At 41.4% G+C, this 15,068-nt stretch overlaps 1 protein-coding gene across 2 annotated transcripts in view; it reads left to right on the top strand.

Moving 5' to 3' along the window:
• sulf2a (sulfatase 2a) overlaps positions 1-15,068 on the top strand; it is a 64,671-nt gene that overhangs the window by 4,468 nt on the left and 45,135 nt on the right. Inside the window, exon 2 of one of the 2 annotated variants that reach the window (XM_023996256.3) lies at positions 7,220-7,276. The exons of the other annotated variant lie outside the window; for it this stretch is intronic. The gene's annotated coding sequence lies outside the window, so the exon portion shown is untranslated. The remainder of the gene's footprint in view (positions 1-7,219; positions 7,277-15,068) is intronic. 2 annotated transcript variants of the gene reach the window in all.

Raw genomic sequence — 15,068 nt, 5'->3', positions numbered from 1 at the left:
ATGTTCCAAAACTGACCAAAGATATGATCATTCTAGTCTATCAAAAGATTGTTCTACATCGAGAGATAGAACTGGCCAAGGTGCTTTGGTTTCTGATGAAGCATGTAAGATATGTAATAGACGACGGAGGTTATCTGAGGGTATTTATTTTTTAAGGAGCCCGCTTTGGTCCAGATTTACCAATTTGGGTAAGTAAGTTTCGTGACGGGATGACATAATTTTTAAAATTAGATTAATATCTGTGTTTATCAAAGACAGAGGGTGATAAATATAAAAAGCTAAATTAGTGCTGTATTTAAATCACTTCCAAATTAAGGTTTGTGAATGGCTGTGTTAATCATTTCAAGTAACAGTGGACATAATTGGTTACAAAATGTTAAATACTGTAGACCTCAGGAGGATGGCCTCTTTGATTAAGGTTTTGAAGTGCCACTTTTCTAATGAACAGATGTCCAAAGAGAGAAGCATGAGAATGTGTAAGAGAGGAAGAGATAAAGAAAAGATGTGTGTTTATATACACTCACCGGACAGTTTATTAGGTACACCACCCAGTTCAAGAAAATGGATCGCTCCTACAGACAGTGAGTCACGTGGCTGTGGCTTGCTGTATAAAGCAGGCAGACAGGCATCGAGGCATTCAGTTACTGTTCGATTGAATGTTAGAATTGGCAAAATGAGTGACCTTAGTGACTTTGAGCCTGATATAATCGTCAGTGCCAGGCACGCTGGATCCAGTATCTCAGAAACAGCCATCCTCCTGGGCTTTTCGCGCACGACAGTGACTAGGGTTAACAGAGAATGGTGAAAACTGCTCCTTAATGAGAAAGGTCAAAAGAGAATGGCAAGAGTTGTGCAAGCTAACAGGCGGGACACAKACAGACAAATAACCGCGCAGTACAAAAGTGGTGTGCAAAACGACATCTCAGAACACACAACTCGTCAAGCCTTGTCACGGATGGGCTATTGCAGCAGACAACCACAGCGGGTTCCACTCCTATCCGCTAAAAACAAGAAGAAGCGGTTCCTGTGGGCACGCGATCACCAACACTGAACAACTAAGGAGTGGAAAAACATCACCTGGTCCGATGAATCTTGTTTCCTGTTGAGTCATGCTGATGGTAGAGTCAGGATTTAGCGTATGCAGCATGAGTCTATGTGCCCATCCTGCCTGATGTGAACGGTAGCGGCTGGTGGTGCTGGTGTACCGCCATCCAATCTGCAGCAACTGTGTTATGTCATCGTGTCAGCATGGACCAACATCCCTGTGGAATGTTTCTGACTTGTAGAATCCATGCCCCAAAGAATTCAGGCTGTTATGGAGACAAAGAGTACTAGATGGGTGTACCTAAAATTCTGTCCGGTGAGTGTATGTGTGTGTGTGTTTGCAATCTTCTGTGTATGCTGTGTGTCTTGAGGCTTGTGCAATGTAATTTCAATCTGCTATCTATGTGAACGGTGCAGCAGTGTAGGWATCCTGCATTGAAATATAATTACACCCATCCAGTCAGCCCCAGAGTGGAGACTTCAGAGTCCTGCATCTTTCACTGGACATATCAATCACTAGTGTTGTCAGTGAGATTCATGCTTTGATTTCAACTAGATCGCTGCTTTTGTGACGTCCTCTGATCAGTTTTGCCTTGGCGTCATGGTTTTGAATTATTTATGAAATTAACTTTGATAGTTTCACTCATATTTTCAAGTGCAGAAATCTTGAGATCGGAAACCCTTCTGAGTATGATATGCTTTTGTTGAGGGCACAAGGCACAAGAATCCTTATCATCATCCCAATTACCATCATGGTCATCATCATCCTCTGCGTCACTGCCACCCCCATTTTCAACATTATGTTCCTCTCTAGCTACCCATCTTCATCATTACTATTTCATACCTCTCTCTCTGCATGCTGACTATGGTCCCCATTAAGACAGTAGCACCAAACAAACCAGGGTTGTGGTCAATTCCACAAATTKTATTTTATTTCAATTCTCTCTCCCTGTAACTTCCATGTCAATCAATTCAAATTCCAGGTCAGTCTTTGAATTCAGAGATAACTCAATTRCTCTGAATTCCATTGTTATACAAATTCCAAGAATAAAATTCCATTAGGCTTCCAGGCTGATCATGCAACTGTTCAGACAGCCTATGTAACTATGCTGGAATATATGTTTAAATTATTTTAAAAATATCTTACCATCAAYGTTTGATAGTATGTGCATTAATTCCATGAACTGTGAAGTATAAAAATATTGAATTCCAATTCAATTCCAAAGATTAAATGTTTTTACAAATCCAATTCCATAACTTGAAGATTTTTTTTATTCAAATGTAATTCAACYTAAATTCTCCWCTTCATGTGTAAATTCAAGAATTGAATTGGAAWTTCTAATTAAAMTGGAATTGACCCCAAACCTGAAACAAACACACCCTCCCTTCCCTCCTCCCTCTTGGAAAACAGGGAGGGACAACAATCGATGTCAGCTCTCAGATAACAGTGGTGCTAAGTGGCCCATRGATGCTATGATTAAATGAGTACAGGATGCAGTGGTGCAATTGGAACCAATATTAAAGGCGCCATGGTAAGCAACAGGGAGAAGAGAAGAAAGGTGATCAGATTAGGACTGAGTGATGTTACTGACAGAGGCAATGAGTTCCCTGTGTTTTCTCATCTTTGAGCATTTAAATAGTCATTTGGGGTGCTGCTGGGTCCAAATGATAGCATTGCTGAAACCTATATTTAAACTTTTGCTGCTTGAAGATATTGTAACATACCAAGTGAAGGTTTGTCTATTTTCATTACAACTCCATGTTATGATGACTGCAGATAAAGAGGTAAATGATGAATGGGTTCTCGTAATGATTCAGTGGTTCATCATTTAGACAGCTGTAGGCCTACGCACATCTGCAAATCTATTTGGAAGCATTCCTGAGGGGCCCACAGCAAATACTCAGCAATTTATATGAGTAACAAGATTACAACTGCTTCTGACACTATTTTCTCCAATTGCTGTGTGCTTCGTCTCATCATTGATTTGAGCCTGGTCTCATAGACTAGACGTAACATAGTACATTTAAATCCGGGACACTCAAATTAGTATGATATGTTACGTTTGGTATGGTTACATAAAACATATGGTTACTTAACCCTTTAACCTAACTCCTAAATTTAATGCTAACCTTAACCCTAATCTCTAACCCTAACCCTTAGCCTACCTAACATTAGCCAACTAGCTAACATTGGCCACCTAACCACCTAGCTAGAATTCTTAACATATCATACATTTTGCAAATTCGTAACATATTGTAGATTTTGATAATTCTTTACATATGATACAAATTGTAATATTATACAAAATGGGTGATGGACAACCACAAATTAATAGATATCAAATTAAACGTAACATATCATACTAAATTGAGTGTCTCAGATTTCTGTAAAGAATAATATGAAATGCTCTGTGGCCAGGTTGTTCATTTCCATTTCTCCCAATTTCTCCCTGTCATTTTCTCTCTCTTTCTCCCGGTGTTTAGAGGTCCCTTCCCAAGCCTGTCATCTTCTTCCCCGTTCCCTCCTTTCCACTCCCTGCCTGGTCCAGCCATTGTGGTGCCTAATAAGGTTTATGGAATTACAGATCTCTGAAATTTGATTTTTCACTTCACTAAAGCATGGGGATTAGCGGTTTAGTACTTGGTGCATTAGGGCCTCTGACCTGTAACTGAACTGCTTTGGTTAAGGGGCCCCAAGGTGGACAGATCAAGGGATGGACAAATGTGGGCTCTCTCATCCCGTCCCACTGTCTGTCTAATCTTCTCTTTCTGATTTAAGCCTCACAATTCTTTGGTCTTCTTGGTTAACACGTAGGCTAGTTAGATACACTCTGATATTCTGCCTCATACATTTCAATGACATAGATTAGTTTGAAAACTGAGCTTCAGGTGTTTTGTTTAATATTCATCATAATTAGGTCAAGAGATTAGGAATTGCCCCCTCTGGTTGTGTTTCATGAAGTGTGDGATCCACTAGTTAACCTTGTGATCATCAGGCCCCCTAAAGCCATGTTGTGCATCATCACAGACACAATAGTTGTTGAACTATAACTTAGCAATATCTGGGAATGGATGGAGCGATAGAGGCAGAGGGTGGAATAGTGAGGGAAGGATTGGCACGGAGACAGTACTAATTGAGTAGTCCAGTCGCAGCTCCGCTCATTGAACTCTTAATTGGGGGAGAGAAAGGGTTGTGGAATCAATCGGGGGAGAGGAACAACATTCTCCTCCACTGAAATCAATCAGGGGTGTGGTTGAGAAGGATAACATACCCAATCACAGAAACACGGCCTGATGCTTCCTCTAAGTCAGACCTGATGACAATCAAACTGCTGAAAGACCGCTGTGTCAGGCAGTTATACTCCGAAGTCCCTCCACCTCTMATTACATGTAGGGGATTGTGCACTGAACATTTTAATTCCTATGTAGTTTTAGTCCTGAAAATATGAGAATGTTTCTAACAATGAGATCTCACGTTGCAGTGCAGTGAGGGACAATAATTGATGGAGAATAATATTTTTTACTTGTACTAAAAATAGACTTTTCTTCTCGTTCCCCTTCCTCTGTGTAGTAACCATTTTTTTTGCCCTGTCACTTTGTGATGTATCATCCTTTTATCCGAATCAAGGAAGAGACCAGGTGTCGCATTTTCTCTCTGCTGCGGTTGTCCCATCGCCTTGTCACCCTCCGTCCACTGAAACCATTGCCTCTCACTCCTGTTATTTGTATTACAACTGTCAATKTTTTTTATTTTAGTGAGACAAGAGGAAAATGAATAGTTTTTAAGCTACTTTTGAAAGTGTGTTTCACTGGATGTCTGTGGGTGTCTTTGTAGGCCAAATAAAACCTTTTGGGTATATGGGTTTGTCTCCTCAACCTGACATGAGTAATATGTTTGTGTTGTGAACACCCTGTCCCTTTCCCCTGTATCTATCAGGCATGTGTTAACCTGCCTCATATCGCTGCCTTTGAGAACACAGCATAGGGTGGCAWATAGAATCTTGAGATGGACAGACAAACAGACAGACAGGTGRGCTGCCTCTCCTCCCTTTGATGCCCGTGAGTGGCTGGCATGACCTGGCATTGAGCTCCATGGGTGTTTACGTGTTATTCTTAGAATATCAAACACCCCCTGACACACACGCAGGCACGCGCACACACACTCCCAAAATGCTACCCTTGCTTAGTGTCTGTGGTGTAAAGCGTTATCTACTTTAGGACCACAGAATTATTTTACAGAGAACAAAGAATGAAATGTTTGTTGAGTCATATCATTACTGAGAGCTGTAGGTCAGAGTCCGGTATGATGGGAATYGAATGTTTGGTGCGGTGTTCAGTCTTGTCTTTTATGGAGATAAGAGCTTGGTTTGGCAACATGGCTGAGTCGTTTACACACTGGACGTTGACACCCAGCCAATCACAACAAAGAGCAGATAGCTTCAACACTGTCAACGTGTCTTGTCTTCACAGCCAGGCACAGAACAAAGCCTTCAGCAGGCACTAAAATAAAACAAATATAGATAGTTTAAGACATACAGACAATTTTAGAGATCGAGACAGTTTTAGAAGTAGAGCCAGTTTTTAAAGAGCTTGCTGATTGAAAGAGCGTGGTGAGTTCAGAGATATTTCTGTTTCTCAGACATTTTGACAGGTGCATGACGTTAGAGCTGGTCTATTGAAAATATATTTTGGGTATTTGATGATATTGATAGTGAAATAGGATCTAGACATAAAGCAGWCGTTTGATCCACCTCTCTGTCATCTGGGAGGGAGGAGCGGTGGTTGTGAGTGTCATCTGCTGGGAYGGAATCATAATGGTGGAAGGCATCTGTTAATGAGGAACAACAATAGAGTATGGCATCTGTTGGGGATAAGCCGTAATGGAGTAACGCGTAAACACCAAAAAGAGCCAGAATGGAGTATGGACAGAGGCTGTTTTATGTGGTCTACACGCATCCCAGATCAGGAATAGGCTGCATGAAAAMAGTATGATGCATTCACTCACTTTGACACCTTAACAGGGAGAAAAAGACAATGTTTTAACTAGCCACATGAGAAAATACTACAGTTTACTATAGAATTCTGTAGTAAACTGTAGTATACTGTAGAGTAGTATACTTCATACTGTAGTATCCTCGATCATGTGTAGTACTTACTATTGAATGTTGTAGAATACTATAGTAAATACTACAGTACTCTCTGCAAAAAACACTGTAGCAAATAATACAGTAATGTCGGCAAAAACACTACAGCTGCAAAAACCCTACACTTTTTTAACTATAGTCAATACTACAGTACTTCATTTGCATACACCCTGCCTAATGCCCTCCCCCATATCCCAATTTCTGCCATCCATCATTGAGAAACCTACATGCCAATTATAGACCATATATTGTGTTCCCAACAGGTTATAGAAAATAGTATTTCCTCAAAGAAAAAGCCTCAATTTTTTGGTCAGAGATAATAAAACAAAAACACGACAGTAAATACTACAGTAATGTACGCAAAAACACTACAGTGAATACTACAGTATACTACAATCTACAAAAAAACMACAGTAAATACTACAGTATACTACAATCCGCCAAAACACTACATTAATTCCCTTACATGTGCAGTGCAGTAACTGCAGTTGACTGTGGTATTTTGGACGCAGTAACTGCAGAGTACTGCAGTTTAACTGCAGTTATACTGCATCATTACTGCAGTAAAAAAACGGTGTTATTTTGGATGCAGTATTTGCAGCATACTGCAGTTATACTGCACTCTAACTTTAGTTGTACTAAAACACTAAAACACTGTAACTGCAATCAGCATACTGTAGCATACTGCAGTTATACTGCACTCTAACCGTAGTTATACGAAAACACTAAAACACTCTAACTGCAATCTTTTTTCATAAGGGTTACTATAGTATGTACTACAGTTTTCTTTTACTACAGTAGTTATAATATAGTTAACTGTAAATACTACAGTGTACTACCGTGAATACTACAGTAAAGTATGCAAAAACACTACAGTGAATACTACAGTATTTATACCATAGTATACTGTAGTATTTTTTTCATGTGGGTAACAATAATACTTTGATGGGTTTATTTTCAGCTCTCTATTGATGTTGTGTCTGACTCCTGATCTTTTTCATCTTCTCTTGACTTTCTGTGTTTACTTCCAGACCTTGGTCTCTGAACACTGCGAGAGAATATTTGAGAAGCATTGTTTGGAAAGGAAGGTAAGACTTGTTTACATCTTGTTTTATTGACTTCTATGAGTTTGTTCGTGTCTCTGTGCGTATGCATGCGGTACATCTTTGATGTGAACATCATAAGCCTGTCAGTGGGTGGAGTGAATCTGATGTTGTACTGGACTGTTGCATAGCTGGTTACACATCTCATGGAGCAGAAATAGCATCAACTCATTAGTATGGCATCACCATGGCTGCTGTAAAGAGACAACTGCACAGCAGGCTACTGTCAACACCACAGCGTGTACCATAGGGAATAGTCTATCAGCACCAGACAGAACTCACACATTCAAACCACTTTATTCAGAGTGACATATTTCACCTCAAATACTCTGCTTCTTTGGTGTTAAACCAAAGCCCAATTGTGTGGACTGAATAGTGTAGGTTTGGGGTTGATTGTGTGGTCTCAGTAAGCGGTGATCGTTGGTTTTAACCACAGCACAACCCCTCTGGTGGACTCATCTGTCCATCTGCCACTCACCCTGAATAAGAAAGGATCAGGGGCATCTGAGTGGGACAGCCCCCCAGGCTTGATGTCCAAGCTAAGAGTTATAAATCAATGACTGAAACAGCAGAACCCTCTGTGGTTTGGGATTCCCTCAGCGCATGGATTTATACCACAAGCTGAGCTGTTATATTCTCATGATGCAACCAATACTGATCACATACCTGATACATTCATAGCTACATAACACTGTGCTGTTTAAATTGACTGTAGACCTATTGGAAAACCTGTCTATTTRATACAGATAACACTGAGGTACCAGATGAATCTATTCTAGTCCATATGAACAGTTGGGCAGCTGTATGAGCAGCAGTGAACAAATGTAGCCATATGTGCACAGCTGCCTACCTCTCACAGCCTCGTAATCATTTGTAAAAACTACAGATGACATTAATTGGTCTGTCACCTATATTCACCTACTACTGCCTTCATTCAGTAGTTTACTGCAGTGTCACTGAAATGCAGCTCAGGTACATTTCTGTTAGCTAAAGAGTGGCCTGAAAGAAGAGGCTTAACTTTCACTTTCTGCATGTCTGTAAAACCGGAGAGGAATGACAGGGGAATGATGTCCCTTTGGTGAGTTATTCTGTTTGAAGCCTGATCTCCACATCAACCCCAGGGTGRGAGGCGGGCACTGTTCACCTCTCCCTTTCTTCCCTTCCTCTCTGCCAGAGGAGGCCTGTGGCAGGCTGGAACACTGAGAAAGAAGTCTTAAATAAACTTTTCAAAGGAAGAGATCAGCCTCAGCCACATCAAAACTTTAAAGTGATTTGAGTTTTTTTTTATCACTGTCCCTTCACCAAGCCTGATTGTTTTCTGACTCCAGAAATGTGTCATCTTTACATTTCTTGCAGGCGGTTGCGTAAGGTGCTTTTGATAGCTCACCACAAAGGGCCTCTTCTCTCTCTGCTCCCTGAATCTGACCGTTGTGGTGCTATTCTTTCCTCATAGCACATTCATATCAGATCCCCTCTCATGTCGGAAGTAGCACTCTGTCTGTTTTCTGACCGTATTTAACCAGATCACCACCACTCATCACACTGGTCTGCTTCCTCTCTCCATGCCCCTGCTCTCCTCCTGCACACTGATTAAAAGTCAAATATAAAAGTGGTCTGTTGTAGTACGGTCTAATTGATTCTTTCCACTGGATGCACCCAGAATGGGGTGACAGCAGACCATACCAGGCTTTGTCAACATTGGGCCCGGTGCCCGCCTCAGGAAGGCATCCCAGTAAAGCCCCTGTGTGTGCCAATGTACAGGCCACACACAGAGGCACCCCTCAGTGTGCCAGCCTGCCAGCCTGGTGTTATGGGACAGACAGATAGACACAGAAGCAGCTCCTTCTCTTTGTGTCTCTAGCTCTGAGCTCCCATCAGCTGAATGGGAGGCATGAACCAGGAAGGTCTGTGGGAGGGAGGCTGGCAGGTGGTTGATTTAAATGTGTTTGGGGGAGGCACTAGGCAGTTTCTCACCTTCTTACTAAGTCTCTGCAATGCCCACTTGCATTACCACTCATCTTACATACACGTTTCTTGAGGGACGGTGCTGAAATGTCTTATATCCGGATTCTCACAAAAGGCTTTTCTCCAATCSCCAAGTCTCCTGCTGCTAACATCATTGCTTTAATGTTTACACGCAGTAATGATTAACAACCATTGGGGGCTTATATGAAGCATGAAGTGGTAGCAAATAAACCTTTGCTGCTGCGCTTTCTGGAAGCTTCAGTTTAGGGAGCCTTCCATTTGACTTCCATTTAAGGATTATACAGTTCATTTTATTGCTTTTATATAGCGGTCATTAATAATTGAATCCTGCTTTAGTAAAACATAAATCTCTTCCTATAGAAAGGCAGTATATCTCTGTGTATGTTCCTATACACTATGGATTTATGGCACATGTCAAACTCATTCCACGGAGGGCCAAGTGTCTGCGGGTTTTCACTCCTCCCTTGGACTTGATTGATGAATTAAGGTCACTGATTAGTAAAGAACTCCCCCTCACCTGGTTGTCTAGGTCCTAATTGAAAGGAAAACCCAAAAACCAGCAGACAGTGGCCCCTCCATGGAATGAGTTTGACACCCCTGATTTATGGACTGATTTATGGTGGCTTGAGTTGGCTCCTCCACTCCACATTTTGGTTTTAGTGCTTTTTTCTTGCTCCACACATTAGTGGCACACTGCATTACATGCTGTTCATTACCAGAGGACATCCATCCGCTACGCTCCTTTTCTCCATGAATCTAATTGACCTTTAGCTCAGTGTGATGCACAGTAAAATGTGATAGGCCTTTATTATAATTTCACATGCTTGAATAGCTGAGTGTATGTCCTGCGCCTGTTTTATCACCCATCTGAGCAGAGGGAATGGGGGAATGGAGAGAGCTTATAAAGAGAGGGGCAGGGAGACGGCCATTGGTCTGGTGATTACTTCATTAGATGGATGGGGCTGTGCTCTACCCGTTGACGCTGTGTTAATTAACAGGCAAGGCTGCTGATCTTCATCAAAGCTCGTCTAATTCCTATTTAATGGAATGAAAAGAGAGTGGTAATCGAAATTATGTGAGGGGAATATATTTAAAAAAAGAAGAAGACTTCATTGAATCAGCGGTTAAATATTAATTTATGGCATTATGCAACTGCATTCATTACTGYAAAGAGTTATTGCCTTATGCAAGATTCATGTTTGCATCGTGTCATTACATTGCTTTGTGACATGTAGTTCTGTCTGAGAGTAGGCCAATAGAAATGTGGGCTAGCTGGAGGGCATGCTGTACTGTACCTCCACCACACTCTCTCCCTCCCTCCCACTCTCCCTCTCTCCAGAGAGTTAGTGGGTGTAGCAGGGTCAGGAGCACAGCCACAGGGRCCTGACAGCTGTGTGTGGTTGTGACATGGGCCTAATGGATGCCTGATTAGAAATGCAGGAGCCCCWCCCCAGAACTGACCTTGACATGGGCTGTGGTTACTTTTGCACTCTGAGCTGGGGGTGGGGATCGTGGTGGAGGTATGGGGTGGTGGTAACGAGACAACATTAGAGGGGGGAAAAGTCACTCTGATTCATAGGATTCAGCACACATGTCTCTCTGGATCTTTCTCTGGTCTCTCCCTCAAGTTGTCTTCCTTCCTCAACTTCTTGTTTTTCTCTTTTTCGTGTTGACAGGTGGTTGATACTTGTATGTGTGTGTGTGACTGTGGTACATGTGCACTTGGCTCCCCAATATAGATTACAAGCCAAGCTCTGCAGGGAGAAACAAATGATAGCAATCAGAATGATCCAGAGGTCCACTGATGCACGATCAATCTGAGCCTTCATTAAAAGCCTGCTAGGCAACCCTATGCAATATCAATACTGCAGCGCCACAGAGAGATGTCTGGGTTGGGCTGTTAGGGAGGGAGGCTGCTGGCAGCCTGACTGACTGCTGTAACACTGTGGGAAGTCAGCCAGAGGATCAGTTAGACTGGAACACTTACCCTCATGTGCCAAAACACAGGTCAGGACAGACAGATGGGGTGTCTGGGCTGCTGCTTTAAGGAGGGATTGGGTAGGGATGGCTCTGTACCMTTAGAGAGGGGGACAGTGACTGTTCACTATGGGATCATATGAGTGGAGACAAAGGGTTCACAAGGTGTGTAATTGTAGACTATGGACTATTAAGCTACCATTACTATGACTGTGGTCTGTTAGTCACATTTCTGAGCCTGATAGGCAAATAACAAAGATTTTAAAATATTCAAATAGAGCATTACCAAAAACTCAGAGAAACAGTGTTATTGAACCATTCCTTTCAGTGGTTCTCTACCGGGGCTAAGGAGGCATTGGAATGGACATAGGGTGGTTGAGGTCCCTCTRTTATTCCCCTCTTTATGTTCCCATCTCCCTTCCAGTCTTCACCCCCTGTGTGGTTCTGACAGGGTTTGGGGTGTGTGTTTCTAAGCCAGATAATCTACCGACAAAGGCTAAGAAGGAGAGAGAGAAGGGGGGAATAGGATGGAGAAAGGGAGTGAAGAAGAAAATAAGTGGTCTTTGCCTCTCCATTCCCCAAGGGAAAGCTTAACAGCAGATAAGACTGTCCCCACTGCGCCCATGTTCCCATTATCAGGCCCTGTACGAGACAGGCAGGCTGGGTTGGGCTGAGCTGAGCACTGGGACACTCTGGAGCTGACAGGAGATAATCCTTGTCCCTGTGGGAAGCTGTGGTCGCTACAAGTGCCCCCCTGGGAAGAACATGGGACCCCCAAAGGACCTAGGAGAAGTTGGAGAAGAAAATAAACCAGTGTTTTTGAGAGCTCTGCCCAAACTTGTGTCATTCTGTACTGAAGCCTTCTGATATATCTGTAGCCCACCGTGATTTATTCTCCAGCAGCCAGTGGCTGTTTACTGAAAGGCGAAACCAATATTGTCTGTAATCATCATTAAGTCAAGGCCATTAGGAGTGMCCTCTCCCTGCACTAATTTGATGACGGAAGAGAAATGGGCAGTAATTAAAAGAAAACAAATGACAATATAAATCTCTCTCCTGTGGTGCTCTGACAATGATGGTTGATCTAACTTGATTAATGCTAGTAACCTACTGATAGGAAACTGGAAATAAACAAACAATAAGCAGTGGGGTCTCATGACCATCACTTATGTGGTTCTACCAGTGAGGTTCAAGCTGGGATGGAAGCACTTTATTTGCATAGTCCATCTGTAGATGCTCTGCAGACTATCTACAGACTACCAGTAACATTTATCTATCTATTAACCCTAACCCTAACTTTAACCCAAAACTTCACCCTTACCCTAACCCTAGCCCTAACCCTAACCTTAACCCTTATCTTAACCCTAAACTTCACCCTTACCCTAGCCCTAACTCTAACCTTACCCTTACCCTTACCCTAACCCTTATTCTAAACCTAACCCTAGCCCTAAACTTAGCAAGTAGTTGCTTATCAACAGATAGTTTGTTGATATTATGACCATCTGTAGAGCATCTACAGATGGACTATCCGGACTATCCAAATAAAGTCTGACCACTAGGATCTATCACGCTCTCTATAATGTGGTTCCAAACAAACGTTCCCACAACTTTAGAGAACATTCCCTTAAAAGTCTCATTAGGTCATTAACTAACGTTTTCATAGGAATGTTCCTGTGATATGCAAGGAATATTTCTAAGATACCAGAACGTGGTTACCATGTTCTCAGAATATAAGATATTAAAGTTCTAGACACGTGAAATGAAAATATTACACGAACATTACTGTTTCCAGTTTTCTGTGGGTTAGGAGAATATTCCATTAACGTTCCACCAAACATACACAGAACATGGTTGCCATGTTCTCAGAATATATGGTAGGAATGCTCTAGACACGTTAACCTCTCTGGGGTAGGTGGGACGCAATCGTCCCACCTGGCCAATAGCCAGGGAAAATACAGAGCGCCATATTCAAATAAAATGATATAAAAATCAAACTTTCATTAAATCACACATGTAAGATACCAAATTAAAGCTACACTCGTTGTGAATCCAGCCAACATGTCAGATTTCAAAAAGGCTTTTCGGCGAAAGCATAAGATGCTATTATCTGATGATTGCACAACAGTAAACAAAGAGAGTAGCATATTTCAACACTGCAGGCACGACACAAAACGCAGAAATAAAAAATATAATTCATGCCTTACCTTTGACAAAATTATTTTGTTGGCACTCCAATATGTCCCATAAACATCACAAATGGTCCTTTTGTTCGATTAATTCCGTCGATATATATCCAAAATGTCAATTTATTAGGTGCGTTTCATCCAGAAAAACACAGCTTCCAACTTGCGCAACGCCACTACAAAATATATCAAAAGTTACTTGTAAACTTTACCAAAACATTTCAAACTACTTTTGTAATACAACGTTAGGTATTTTTAAACGTTAATAATCGATCAATTTGAAGACGGGATGATCTGTGTTCAATACAAAAAGAAAACAAACTGACGCAACMTTTTTGGTAATGTGCCTCTCTCAAACAATTTACTTCAAGTGACCCTCATTTACGATGGCCGTACTTCTTCATTACACAAAGGAATAACCTCAACCAATTTCCAAAGACTGGTGACATCCAGTGGAAGTGGTAGGAACTGCAAACAAGTCCCTTAGAAATCTGGTGTCCCAATGAAATTTCATAGAAAAGACAGTGACTTAAAAAAAATAACAATTCTGAATGGTTTGCCTGCTACATAAGTTCTGTAATACTCACAGACATCATTCAAACAGTTTTCGAAACTTCAGAGTGTTTTCTATCCAAATCTACTAATAATATGCATATCTTATATTCTGGGGAGGAGTAGCAGGCAGTTGAATTTGGGCATGCTATTTATCCAAAAGTGAAAATGCTGCCCCCTACCCCGAAGAAGTTAAATGAGAACGTTGCAGGAACATTTGTGTGTCTTGTGAATGTTGCCGTTCCAATCAAGGCCCTGACTGGTGAACTGACTGATACTCACACACACAGTGCTTTTATCATAGTGTTTTCAACATAGATATTTGACATACATTAACATATAAGAATGTGAGACTAGGGTGACTAATGTGAGAGTAGGGTCCAGATTTMTTWTTTTTTWAAACCATTCCTCTCTAGGCACTTGTGTAAATCTGAAACACCTTGATAGGTGTAAGCAATGGGGTGAATGCACTTTGAAGTAAATCTCAGCTCTGTTAAAAGTACACTCAAGAAAACCTTGTATTGTTTACAGTGATTCAATAGTATCATTCAAACAGGTTAACATACCTCAAAGTACAAAGAAGGGTTTTTGTTTTTGTGTGTTCTCTGTCAAATGTTTGACCAGCCTGCATGTTCCTACATGTTAACACGTTTAATTTCTGTAATGCATACAATAACAATGTATTCATACTATGACTCTTACATGTCCATGTGATGMCCACCGCCCTCATATGACGTCTGCTAAAATGTTTTATCTGGTTCGTCAATGACATACGGAGCACACAAGATTAACTTTGATTCTATACAAGAAAAGGACAACAAAATCCAATTTATTACATGGAATATGCACAGGCTTCATGATGGCAAAAAAAGTACAAGGTTCTTGAACATTTAAAGAGATTGTCTGCAGATGTGTTTTTTCTGCAAGAGCTACACTTATTTTGTTGTTGTTGTTGAAATGTTATATTTAAAGAGGAGCTGAGTTGGAGAGGCTTATGCTGCCACCTACTGTAGTAACAGCAGAGTTGAAGGCATCCTGATAAATAAGAATACATCCTTTTCCCTTATATCCCAGCATAC

This window comes from Salvelinus sp. IW2-2015, linkage group LG11 (genome assembly GCF_002910315.2).
Source record: "Salvelinus sp. IW2-2015 linkage group LG11, ASM291031v2, whole genome shotgun sequence".
NCBI lineage: Eukaryota > Metazoa > Chordata > Actinopteri > Salmoniformes > Salmonidae > Salvelinus > Salvelinus sp. IW2-2015.
Note: the sequence above shows the minus strand (reverse complement) of the source record. Positions and strands in the feature narration are given on the sequence as shown.